Genomic DNA, 12,342 nt, shown 5'->3' on the forward strand with positions numbered 1-12,342 from the left:
GAACACTAAAATCAGGTTGAAAATTTTTAGGTGCTAAATAATTAGATTCAAGCTTTGAAAATTCAGGTTTTGAAACTAGAGGTGCCTGATAAACTGTTGGTAACTGAAAACTGACTAGTTGAGGATGTTTTTTGTTGGAAACAATAACAGGTTGTTGAAAACACCTTCAAGAATCATCATCACTGAGATAATCATCAAACCCATCTTCATACTACTCTGAAATACATTCACACGCTCTTGCAACCTTGATATTCGCTTAACATTGAGCATGACTTTCTCTTGTTATTGACATGACTATTATCCCTCTTGTGCATCATCAAGAACATCATAAAACCAATCTAGTTCCTCTTGAGCATCACACATGTCTTGGTGACATGATGCATCTTGAAAACATTGCATTATCCAATACAACTCCTTGGAAAACTTTGGCATGCAATACTTGACACAAACCTACTCTTTTGAACAAGGGATACACATGTAAGGACATTGCTTCGCATAGTGCCCATGTTTTTGACAAAGAGAGCATTTCTTCTTCTTCTTCTTCTTCTTCTTCTTCTTCTTCTTCTTTTCCACCATAAATAAATATCAAAGCGATAGCGAACAACAATAACGGCGTACTGAAATAACCTTCAAAAGATTGTATAAAGCCGTGTACTGCATAATCTTCATACTTTCAAAAATTAACTTCTTGCAATAGCAAACTGCAATTGCCTGAACAAAACTACAATTGACTGCACAAAAATTGAATGCACAGAAGCCGCCTGAAACTGCACATAAATTGTCGAGAACCTGTAAACAATTGAAACTGCACGGAAACCATTTCAAACTCCTGAAACTCTTGTTTCAACCATCCTTTGTGCTCCTTCCACTTTATCATCATGGCTTTACCATCATAACTTGCGTGTGCCTTTTCTAGGCTTGCTCCATTCACTTTGAGATTACTAGAATTCACTCCCATGTCCATTAGGACACGTACAACAGGGTCACCAATTGCTATTGTCTCTCATCCCAACATTGAAGAAAGACAATAAGAAACCTCCTACACAAGATTCATTCACAAATCACGTAACAAACAGAGTTTAATACATACACAAGAATTAGGAATCTGTCGGGCATTTGAATACAAATTGACAATTGAATACGCAGGAAAACAAGAATTTGACATTGCATGGGGCGTCAATCCTCTTCATCTTCTTCATTACACACGTCCAAAACGTTACAACCACCAGGGAATAACCCATTTTTTGATATGAAGAGGTTTTGTCCCTTTCACACTATAAATCTTGACTATTTCTTGAAAAACTACAAACACTAAATTGGAATTATAAAACTACACCCCTTTTGGGTTTAACACTAGTATGTTACCCAAGCTGAAATAGAGATTACATATGAGGAGATTAGGTGTGTTTAGACAATATAAGAGAGCCCTTTTTAGACTAGTGTCTTTTATTTCTACCACCACAGTAAAGAGATTAAATCAAATAACAAACAGTTACTCAAGGTATAATCCACAAAATGTATTTACAATTAAATGTATTTGCAATCAAAATAGCATTTTCAAATCTTCACTATCATTGAGTGAGCTTTTTCATTATCACCATACATCAAAACTTCAACCATTCTTTCCTTTATTGGCAAACAGAAAGGAAAAAGACCAAGTCCAAGTAGAACTTAATGGTCAATTAAATATAGAACCTGTGAAGCAGAAGCCTTCCCACTAATAATCCAGGTAGCAGGGGAAGTAGATTAATGCAGAGCCAAGCCTCTTTCCAACCTCTCTCTCTCTCTCTCTCTCTCTCTCTCTCTCTCTCTCTCTCTCTCTCTCTCTCTCTCTCTCTCTCTCTCTCTCTCTCTCTCTCTCTCTATCAATCTATCAATCTATCTCTATTGAAATAAAACAAACCCAACTCTAAGTGAGGGAGCATAGATCCCTCACCTATATATGTAATGAGTTGAAGGCAGTTGTAGCCCAGACTTGTAGCTATGTGACCCAATATTGTCACATCAACTCATTCATATCCTGGAGGGTAAGAGGAGGAGTTATGTAGCCGAATGATGCCAAGGAATGGATGGGCCAAAGGCCACATCCAGCTATCATACCAAGCATCAGATGGAGATGCATAAACTATGAAACAACATTAGTGAAAGGGGGAAAGGACCCATCAGGACACAGGCAAAGTGCATTAAAGCATGCATTGGAGAGGGCAGCCGATACATGCTAGAAGGAAAGCATAATGGGAAAGGGGAATAACCCTTCATGTATGCACCCTTTATAGGTTAAACAACTCACAAATGAAATGGAGCATCTAACCACCAAAAGGAAGAAGGGTCTACCTTGGAGTCTGAACACACAAAAAAAACTTGAAACCAAAATGGACTTAGTTGACCACCAACTAGAGGGGGTAAGGAAGGCCAGAGTCATATCTAGAGAAACCTTTCTCTCCTACTAGAGGAGGCCAATCAGGATCACTTCTTTAGGACCCTCAAAGTCAAAAGGATTAGGGTTGTGGTTCACTCGCTCATAGATGGGAATGAAAAGGTGGTCAAGAATCTCGATGAAATGGCATTGTTAATGCTTAGCCAACTACGACAAATTATAGGATAGTCCAAGGACCGCTCCTCTGAGGTTGACCTTGCTAGAACTACTCTTCTTAGGAGAGTCAAAAGAAGGATTCCCCTCTCTGAAGCCATCCCTGTGGAAAATCCGTTTACTGAGGATAAATGCTCTCTTGCATTACAAGCTCTTGGCAAAGAGAGGTCCCTGGACTAGGACAGGCTAACTACAAAATTCTTCAAATAATTTTGGGACAGTTTGAAGTCCCCCATTACGTGAATGGCTAACCAAGCCCTGGTTGATGGAGTCTTGGACTTGAGCATTAAAAGGGGCCTCATTAAGCCTATCCCCAAATAAGTATGTTGCTCCCATCTGAAGCATTTGGTGCCCCATAACAATGATGCCAATTTCTTATAAAATTATAGCCAAAATCATGGCGCTCAGGCTTTTCCCCTTCCTGGACAAATTCCTCACACCTCACGGCATGGTTTTATCAAGGGAAGGTCCATCTATGATAACATTTTGGCAGCAATGATCAGTATTGAATATGCTGCTTTCACTAAGAACGAGTGTATCCTACTACAGTTAGACCTAGATAAGGCCCATGACAGGATCACTTAGTCATTCATTGAGGACGTCATGAAGGCACTTGGATTTGGGCCTCGGATGTACCAACTCGTCAGTACCATGTAAATTTGTAGCCATTTGGAGCTTCCTTTCTATGAAACGATTGTGGGTGGCTTTGAGGTTAAAAGATCCATTAAGTAAAACTGCCCTCTTAACCCCTCTATTATTTTCCATTGGATCCCATCCTCTAGTAACACTATTTAAAGACAACATTGCTAAATGGGAGATTCAAGGACTAACTCTACTTAACAAGGGCCATCTATTGGCTAAGCTCTTTGCGGATGACTCCCTACTTTTCCTCAAAGCATGCCCTCAAGTCATCAAGAAGGCTCTAGAAATTGTGCAAACATACACCTTAGCTTCAATAACATTGAAAAGTCAAGATTAATCTCTTTAAGAATGACGCATTTGATCCATCTTTGTGGACAAGAGATATTGTTTCAAAAAAAGGGGATATCTTCAACTTGGGAGCCCCTTTAGGGGTGGATATAACCCATAAGAAAAGATTCCTTTGGGTTATGGAGAAGATAAGGACCAAGATGCGAAGGTGGGAGTATGTGCGTCTCCCTTTCTTGAGTAGAATTAAAGTCATAAACTCCTTTATGCTCCCGTAGGTAGCCTTCAATGGTTTGATTCTTAAGCTGGCCAAATGCAACTAGAAAGAATTCTTGAAACTTGTGAAGATATTCCTATGGAAAAACAACACTAAAGACTCTATGCCTTGGCAGTGGGCTAAATGGGAGACAATTGCAAGACCAGTGGAGCAAGGCGGTCTAGGGATTCTTAATCCTTGCATCCATGCAGAGGCCCAATGTGCTAAGTTTGTGGTGAAATTAACTAAGCAACACTAGGCCTAGGTTATTATGGCCAGGGCTATGATGGACAATTATATATGCTCAAAAGGTGTCATGTGGAAAGGGTTGGAAGTACATGATGAGCTTATTGCCCCTCACTGGACCGTCCTCAAACTTGGAGGATTGCTAGGCAAACTCATTCAAAAATGCAACAAGGAAACAATTTTTTTGGAGTGGGGAGAGCCAACAAGGTACTTACAAAACTCCATGACTCATTGGTCCCCTTGGATCTCTAAGGCTGAAATCATATCTATCACCCCTTTATGGAGGGATGTTGCCAGAGAAATTAATAACAAAGGTATCATATTGGCCAATTTTGGGACTATAGTAGTTATAGCTGGAAAGGAACATATCAACTAGCGAATCAGTTTAACCTCAATGGGATTGAAAGCTTACTGATCAATAGAGCTCTTGAATAGCCAAACAGGTGGTATCTATCGGACTGTGATTCTATTTTTGAGTGGAAATCATGGTAGTGGCCGAAGAATAGACACTTTATGAAACCACAAACTAAGGGAGTGTACTTTTCACTTATGTATTTCAAGGACTGGTTCTCTCCACTCAGCAAAATATGGGGCAAGCAATGATCAAAGTCAAGATGGGAAACAGTTTTGAAGAACATATGGCACCTATATTGGCCGCATAGGATGAAGGTCTTTGCATGGAAGGTGTTATGAGGAGCCTTGCCGACTAGGGTGAAGGTGCTCACTATGGGAATCAATCCAGATCGTTGCCTGCAGTGCAGATTTTCTAGTGAAGACCTCACTCGTCTTTTCAAGGAGTGCTTGACAATTAGTGGCCTTGCATGGAACATTTGCAAATGGGTGCAAAAAACCTAGAAAATTGGATTCTACAAGAATGATCTCTTGTTGGGAGGGAAAGTATATAAGAGTCAAGCGCTTCTTATCATAACACAAGTAGTGAGATTTTGCTACTTTAAGCATGTGTAGAAGGCAAGGAATTGTCGCATCTTCAAGAACAACATTATAACAGCTAAAGTCTCATAGATGATCCAAGAAATTAAGGGGGTGATCATCCCCATTGGCAAGCAATCAAAATCTAATGAATGGAACAAGACCTTCAACACCGCTTTGACTAACTTTCTTGGGTGAAAAGGTGGACTCATTCCTTTCCTTGGGGTGGCTCCCCTATCAACCGATGTAGTTATGTCTCACATTAGTTGTCATGGATTGTCACGAGCATGGAAGAAAATTGTAATTTTTTTGGTTGTAATAATATAATCTACTCACAATTGTGATTTTTGCACACCAAAAAAACCTTTTGAAACAAAAGCGATATTAATACTTTGAAAATGTTGTTCCAAGGGCTTTTTGGATGACTTTAACATGGCACATGGGAATATTCATCGATAACTTCTCCTTCAAATAGTATCTCCACTTGGGTCGTTGCATGTTGGTAGGTGGATATAGTTCCAATTTTAAAAAACACCCACCGACTTGCACAAAAGATGTGAAATCATATGCCTCTACATTAAAGAACCCTCATGGATCAGCTCCTTCAACCAAGTCAAGCATTAGAAAGTCCCAATCATTTGCTGACCAAACAAAACCTCTAGGAAGTCACCCAAAAAATCAAAGGAATATCAACCCAAGTACTCATTAAAGTTTGAGAAATTCATGTTGGGTATTCAAGAACTGGTTTGATTAGTGTGTCAGCTCGTGGAAAACATGCTCTTATGAAGCATGCGGGCAAGTTTAGTTAGAAGTGGAGTGTTTTTTGCATGGCTACCTAAAGCCTCTTATATTTGTAAGGCTTCACAAAATTAATACATAACATAGCATGGTGTTGGAAATAAGGTTGCAAGAAAATGCACACAGCTTGAAGAAGACAAAGGAAGATTAAGACACACAACAAAGAGTGTATTACTTAGTGTGCAATGGAAAGATAAGATAGCCCTAGAGTGATGGGCGTATATACAATACACGGGGGGAAAAACCTCCTAATGAGGGAAAAAATGCCCCAATGATCCTAAGTGTGTTCACACACATCACTACCACATATATATGCTAACAAATCCCCCCTGGGAGTGATGTGATGAATGAGAGCTAGCACATAGAGTATAGGGAAGTTCCATGCCCTGTGAGGACATGATGAGTCCACAAAGGGGAGTTAGCCCAAAGCTTTCCAAAAAGCTTTGAATGAGACAATTCCTTTGTGAAAAAATCTACAAGGTTGTCCTACGTTGGCACATAAGCCAAGCTAATCTCTCTTGCTGAGAGCCACTCCCTAACATAGTGTTAATGCACCTCAATGTGCTTTGTGCTTGCGTGAAAAACTGGGTTCCTTGCAATTTCCAATGCGCTCTAGATGTTAGTGTAGATAGTGTTGGAAGTGTCCTGTCCAACACCTAAATCAGCCATAAGGCGTCTAAGCTATACACTGTGAAAACTTCCATGTACTCAGCCTCACAATGGAAGTGGCCATAGTAGGTTGCTTCTCGCTTAACCATGATATGCATGAATTTTCAAGCATGAAACAAAAACCACTTGTGGACACTCTCGTGTCAAAACAACCAGCCCAGTATGAGCCCAAAAAAGCATGTAAATCTGGCGGCAATGATCTCCCCTTGGGATAAAACAAGCCAAGATGTAAAGTGACACTCAAGTAGAAAAAAATCCTCTTGACAGCATGCAAATGCTTAGACCATGGGCTGTGCATAAATTTGGTGACCTATGAGACTGCAAATTAATATCTGGCCTCGTGTTGCATACATAAAGAAGGTAGCTAACAACAATTTTCTAGAGAGTGACACCGACAGGATCACCAACATCATGAAGACTCAATTTTAAACATGTTTCCATGATAGTGGCAATATGTTTTGCAATCCTCAAGTCCAAACTTACATAGCAATTTTCTATGTAACTTGTCTGACACAAGGCAATACCACCATCACACTACTTAAACTCTATACCCTAGTAATGATGCAGCAACCCCAAATCTTTCATCTTGAAAGTAGCATTCAAATCAGCCTTAAATTTAGTAACATGTCTTTCATTTGGTTCGGTGATCAACAAATCATCCACATAGAGAACAACAATGAGAAGTACATCACCCTCACGCTTTGCATGCAATGTGCTTTCTGTTGGACTGTTACGAAACCCTTGTTTGACCAAATGAGTATCAACTTTCTCATACCAAGCGTGAGGAGATTGCTTCAACCCGTAGAAAGCTTTCTTACATTGCACAATTTATTCTCTTGTCCTTTCTTGACAAAACTGCAAGGCTGCATTACATAAACTTCCTAAAATATGTCACCATTCAAGAAAGCATTAACAATGTCTTATTGATGTACATCCCAACCAAAATGAGCTACTAATGCAAATAGAAAACGCAAAATAGTCATATGACAAGTGGGAGCAAAAGTTTCTTCAAAATCTATGCCTTTCTATTGTGCATAGCCTTTTGCAACAAGTTGAGCTTTATAGAGATCAATCTCACATCTCGTTGTGTTCCAACTTGTAAACCCACTTTGTACCAATGGCCTTTTTGCCCGGAGGTAAATCACATAAAATCCATGTGTCATTTTCTATAAGTGCATCATTTTAAGATTGCATGGCAGCCATTGAATTCTTTGCTTCTTTAAAAGACAACATCATATAAGCTAGACACAGCCAAAGCATAACAATCTGATGCATAATATGCATGGTGAGAACCTGAACGAGTACAAGTAGACAAAGGTGCATCCAATTACTGTCATGCAAAGTATGCACCAGGCATTTTGGCATACCTCTAGCTTGCTCATTCTCAGCCCTTTCCTCATCATGTACATCATGTACATCTGCATCAGTAATAGGCTGAGCTATAACATTTTCTGAGACCCGCATAGGCTATACATTTGCCTCATTTGAATTTACATTCGAACTTCCACCACTGAAAGAGGCAACAAACTGTCATAAATGTCATTTGAGTTTACGTTATTGTCTCTAGTACATGACAGCAAGGGCTGAACAAAATCTTCCACAAACACAACATCCCGTGAAACCAAGATACGCTTTGTTTGCGAATGGTACAACCTATAACCTTTTCTTTCAGCATTATAGCTAACAAAAATACATTTGATAGCCTTATCATCCAATTTTTTGCGTTGCATTTGTGGCACCAAAGCATATGTCAAATAGGCAAAAACACGCATGTTCTCAATAGAAGGCTTTTTTATCATGCCATGCTTCATATGGAGTTATATACTACAAAGCTTTTGTAGGAAACCTTTTAAGTACATAAGTGGCACACATGATGGCCTCAAGCCAAAAAAAAAGTGGCAAAGCTTGACTTTTGACCATACATCGTGTCATTTCTATAAGTGAACTATTTTTCCTCTCAATAACCCCATTTTGTTGAGGTGTATACACCACTTTACATTGGTGTTTTATCCCACACCTAGTCAAAAATGCATTAAGTTCATGAGACAAATACTCCCCCCCCTTGATCGGAATGGAGGGTGTCTATAGTACATTTCAAGACATTTTTAGCCATAGCCAAAAATTGTTTGATGCACATAAACACTTCGAACTTAGCTTTAAGCGGATATACCCATGTATTCCTGAAGTAATCATCAAAATGAGAGAGAGAGAGAGAGAGAGAGAGAGAGAGAGAGAGAGAGAGAGCCCATTCGCCTGTCCAAACGTGGGGGGGGTGCATTTTTTGCCATGCACTCTTCTTCCCTCCCATATTAGAGTATTGTAGGGGTAGACATGCCAAGATATATCTATGTATAGGTTATGGTGGTGATACAACAATTGGATCAGAAAGACAAAATGGGTCCTTTCCATACTACAGTGAATATGAATAGGCCTTAAATGGGGATCAAGGATATAGAGTGCCTTACATTGCATGCATTTGAGATTCTTTGGTGGCTACCAGTGTTGTTTTATGTTCTAGGAGCCACTACTTTTGACTACTTCAGCTGATCATATTTGGAGAAGTTGTATATGTTTTACATCTATCCCAAGGCGTGTGTGTGTGTGTGCGTGCGTGCGTCGTGTGTGTGTGTATGTGTGTGTGTGTGTGTGTGTGTGTGTGTGTGTGTGTGTGTGTGTGTGTGTGTGTGTGTGTGTGTGTGTGTGTGTGTGTGAGAGAGAGAGAGAGAGAGAGAGAGAGAAACATAATTTTTAATAGCATAGGGACGATCCAAAGAGACATTGAAAATCTAGCGAGCAAGCGTTGACCTCAAACCTTGGTGTGTGTGTGTGTGTGTGTGTGTGTGTGTGAGAGAGAGAGAGAGAGAGAGAGAATCTAGCGAGCAAGCCTTGACCTCAAACCTTGGTGAGAGAGAGAGAGAGAGAGAGAGACTAGAGCATGCTTATGGCATCATTTCAAGGCATAAAAATATATTGAATGACAAATCAATGTAGAATTGTTATATGTGTGTGTGTGTGTGTGTGTGTATGTGTATGTGTATGTGTATGTGTGTGTGTATATATATATATATATATATATATATATATATATATATATATATATATATATAGAGAGAGAGAGAGAGAGAGAGAGAATAGCAAGCTGGTGGAAATATGGTACATTGTAATTGGTTGACAAAAATGGGGATATGAACAGCTCAAATTTATTAGAAGTCGTGTGAAGGATGAATCGATTGCAACCGGTAAGGTAAGCACTCCATGTGCTCACAAAGAGAGAGAGAGAGAGAGAGAGAGAGAGAGAGAGAGAGAGAGATCCAATTGCCATGCTTTTCTTTGTCGCAGCAGCACGCGGGTCACATACTGGTTTTATATTAAAACATAACAAAAATGACATGTGCTCATAGACACTCAATTAAATCTACTTCTCATAACTCTCATCCCCCCTTAACTTGAACAAACCTTGTGACTCTTCACCTTGTTTCAAAAGAATAGTTAGGAGAAGAGAGTTAAACAAACACAAAAAAATTTATTCTTTTTGATATTAATCGGCCCTTACCTTTTCCTGTGGACTATTGAAATCTTCTTTTATTTATTTTATTCTTTTGAAATGCAAAAGTGAACCTTCATTTCGTTTATATTGATAATAGCTGGAATTCTCAATGTGTTTACTAATAAACAAGGTGAAGACTTCATGATGGCCTCAAGAAGGTGACATTTTTTGTTGTAATAAATTGAGTGATTATTACAACACATTTGACATGTTAATGGTTTGTGTTCGAAAAAAACATGTCTCGGCTTAATAGCGTGTTGTTTTCAATTTCAAAAATGTCAGCTTGAGGGTAAGAAGAAAGGAGAAATTTTGTCCTAAAATAGAGAAAACTAGTGTAAAATCTTGAAAAATAAATCTAATTTCTTACAATTTTCTCTTGACAAATTCAAGAAAAAGAATTTTGTATGTTTGAAAAAATGATTTCTTTCGAACACTTTAATGGAGAGAGTTTAGAGAGGGAGATACACCTGCACACACACACACACTCATTTTCATAATAAAAATGTTTAAAGTTCAAATGAGTATAGTAAGGTTTGAAATGACTTGAAATGTCACCAATCAAAGTTAATGTGATGGTGATCATTGACAGGTGCAAAAAAAACAAGTGAAAAAGTCACGATGGTTTTCTAAACAATAATAAAGTGATAAAATTATTAGGTTGAGTTTAACTAGAATTATATAAAGTGAAGCAGTGTTCATGAATGTCTCTTTTATTAAGCGATTGAATGTCCTCCTCGTCGCAAAGAAGCAAACCAAAGAATACTAGATATTTTTTTTGAAATATGTAAGATTTTTGAACTAAGTTTTGACATCATTGCACCGATTTTTCTTCTCTTTACCATGGTTTTTTCATATATATATATATATATATGTATGTGTGTGTGTATAAATAGATAAATAAAATTACATATATATTAAAAAGAACTCATTAGTATATATTATATATTTACTTATTTATATTGTGTGTGTGTATATGTGTGTGTGTGTGTACACATATGTATGTATAAAACTTACTAAAATTATGCAAGTGAAGCTTCACTTTATCATTCTATAAGAATAGAATGCAAGAGAAGTCAAGCCATGTGAAGAAGTAAAATGAAATGTGAAATAAAAATATTCATTTAATATTTTAAAATCAAAATAACATCTAAGATAAGTATCAATCATCACTGAAAACATTGAAAGGATGCGTAACTCAACACTTCAAGATATGTAAGGATGTGAAACCAAGGGATGTTTTGATAAAGAAAATGGAATTCAAGATATGTAAGGATGTGAAACTAAGGGATGTTTTGATAAAGAAAATGACGGTTCAAGTTGGTGCTCTAAAACAATATGTGAAAAGTAAGTCAAATCATGCAAGTTCTAACTAAATAGACACATTGAATTAGTAAAATAACAGAAGATTGCAACATTTCACACAAAAAAAGTAGGTCCAATCAATCAATCAACATTTCAAGTACGAGTCTAACTCTCTTCCTTTCCAAGTCTTAACTCTCTTCCTTTCCAAGGATTGTTTTTAAAAGCAAAAAAAAAAAACAAATTTCAATGCTTCACATGAAAAGGTAAGTTTAATCTATAAAGAAAATATAAAATATAAAAAACGTGCACCTTACTCTTCTTCTATGAGGTTTGTTCAGAAATACCAAAACTATAAGTCAAAACAAGGTGAAAGTTCACTATGGCCTACATTCTACATAATGCTATGAGAATACATGAAAGTGACACATTTTTTAAAACATTTGTTATCACATTAAAATATTATGTTTCTTCAAAAAAGCGTAACAATAAACTATTTAAACTACAATAGATTCCAAAAACATAAAAAATAATGTTTGAAAAACCATTTGGAAGCATTGTAGTACATTGAAAAAAAAAAAAAAAAAAGGTGGAAGAAGACAAAAAGATTGTGTGTGACTCAATATTCAATGGTCTTCTTTAAAGAGAAAAGTGCACAAATGTAAACACCTTTCACAAAGACCTAAAAGAAGTATTGAAAAAGAATTTTTTTCATATGGGACTAATCCACAAGCTTTATCCAATGGCACATAATTGCACCAAAAATCCAACGCTTTACTAAGGACTCCTTCTGTAGTCTAAAAAAACCACCTTCACAAACGACAAGGGACGATGGAACAAAAGGAAATTTTAAAAAATAAGAAGCACAGGGAAAAGTTGGATTTTAAGAGCTTTCTTTAGAATTAGGCCTACAACATGAGAAACACAATCAAGAATCCTCTCCTTGCAGATAAGCTTGACGCTACTAATAGAAAAAAGTGTGCGCAATAAGATTCTCCACATGTCGAGCAAGCTTTGTATCTAGGGTTTGGGCGATGTTTAAGGATGGGGTGGTCCGCGCTACGTGGGATGTCCTTGGGA

The sequence above is a fragment of the Adiantum capillus-veneris genome, chromosome 2, assembly GCF_014529385.1.
Source record: "Adiantum capillus-veneris isolate H3 chromosome 2, ASM1452938v2, whole genome shotgun sequence".
Classification (NCBI taxonomy): Eukaryota; Viridiplantae; Streptophyta; class Polypodiopsida; order Polypodiales; family Pteridaceae; genus Adiantum; species Adiantum capillus-veneris.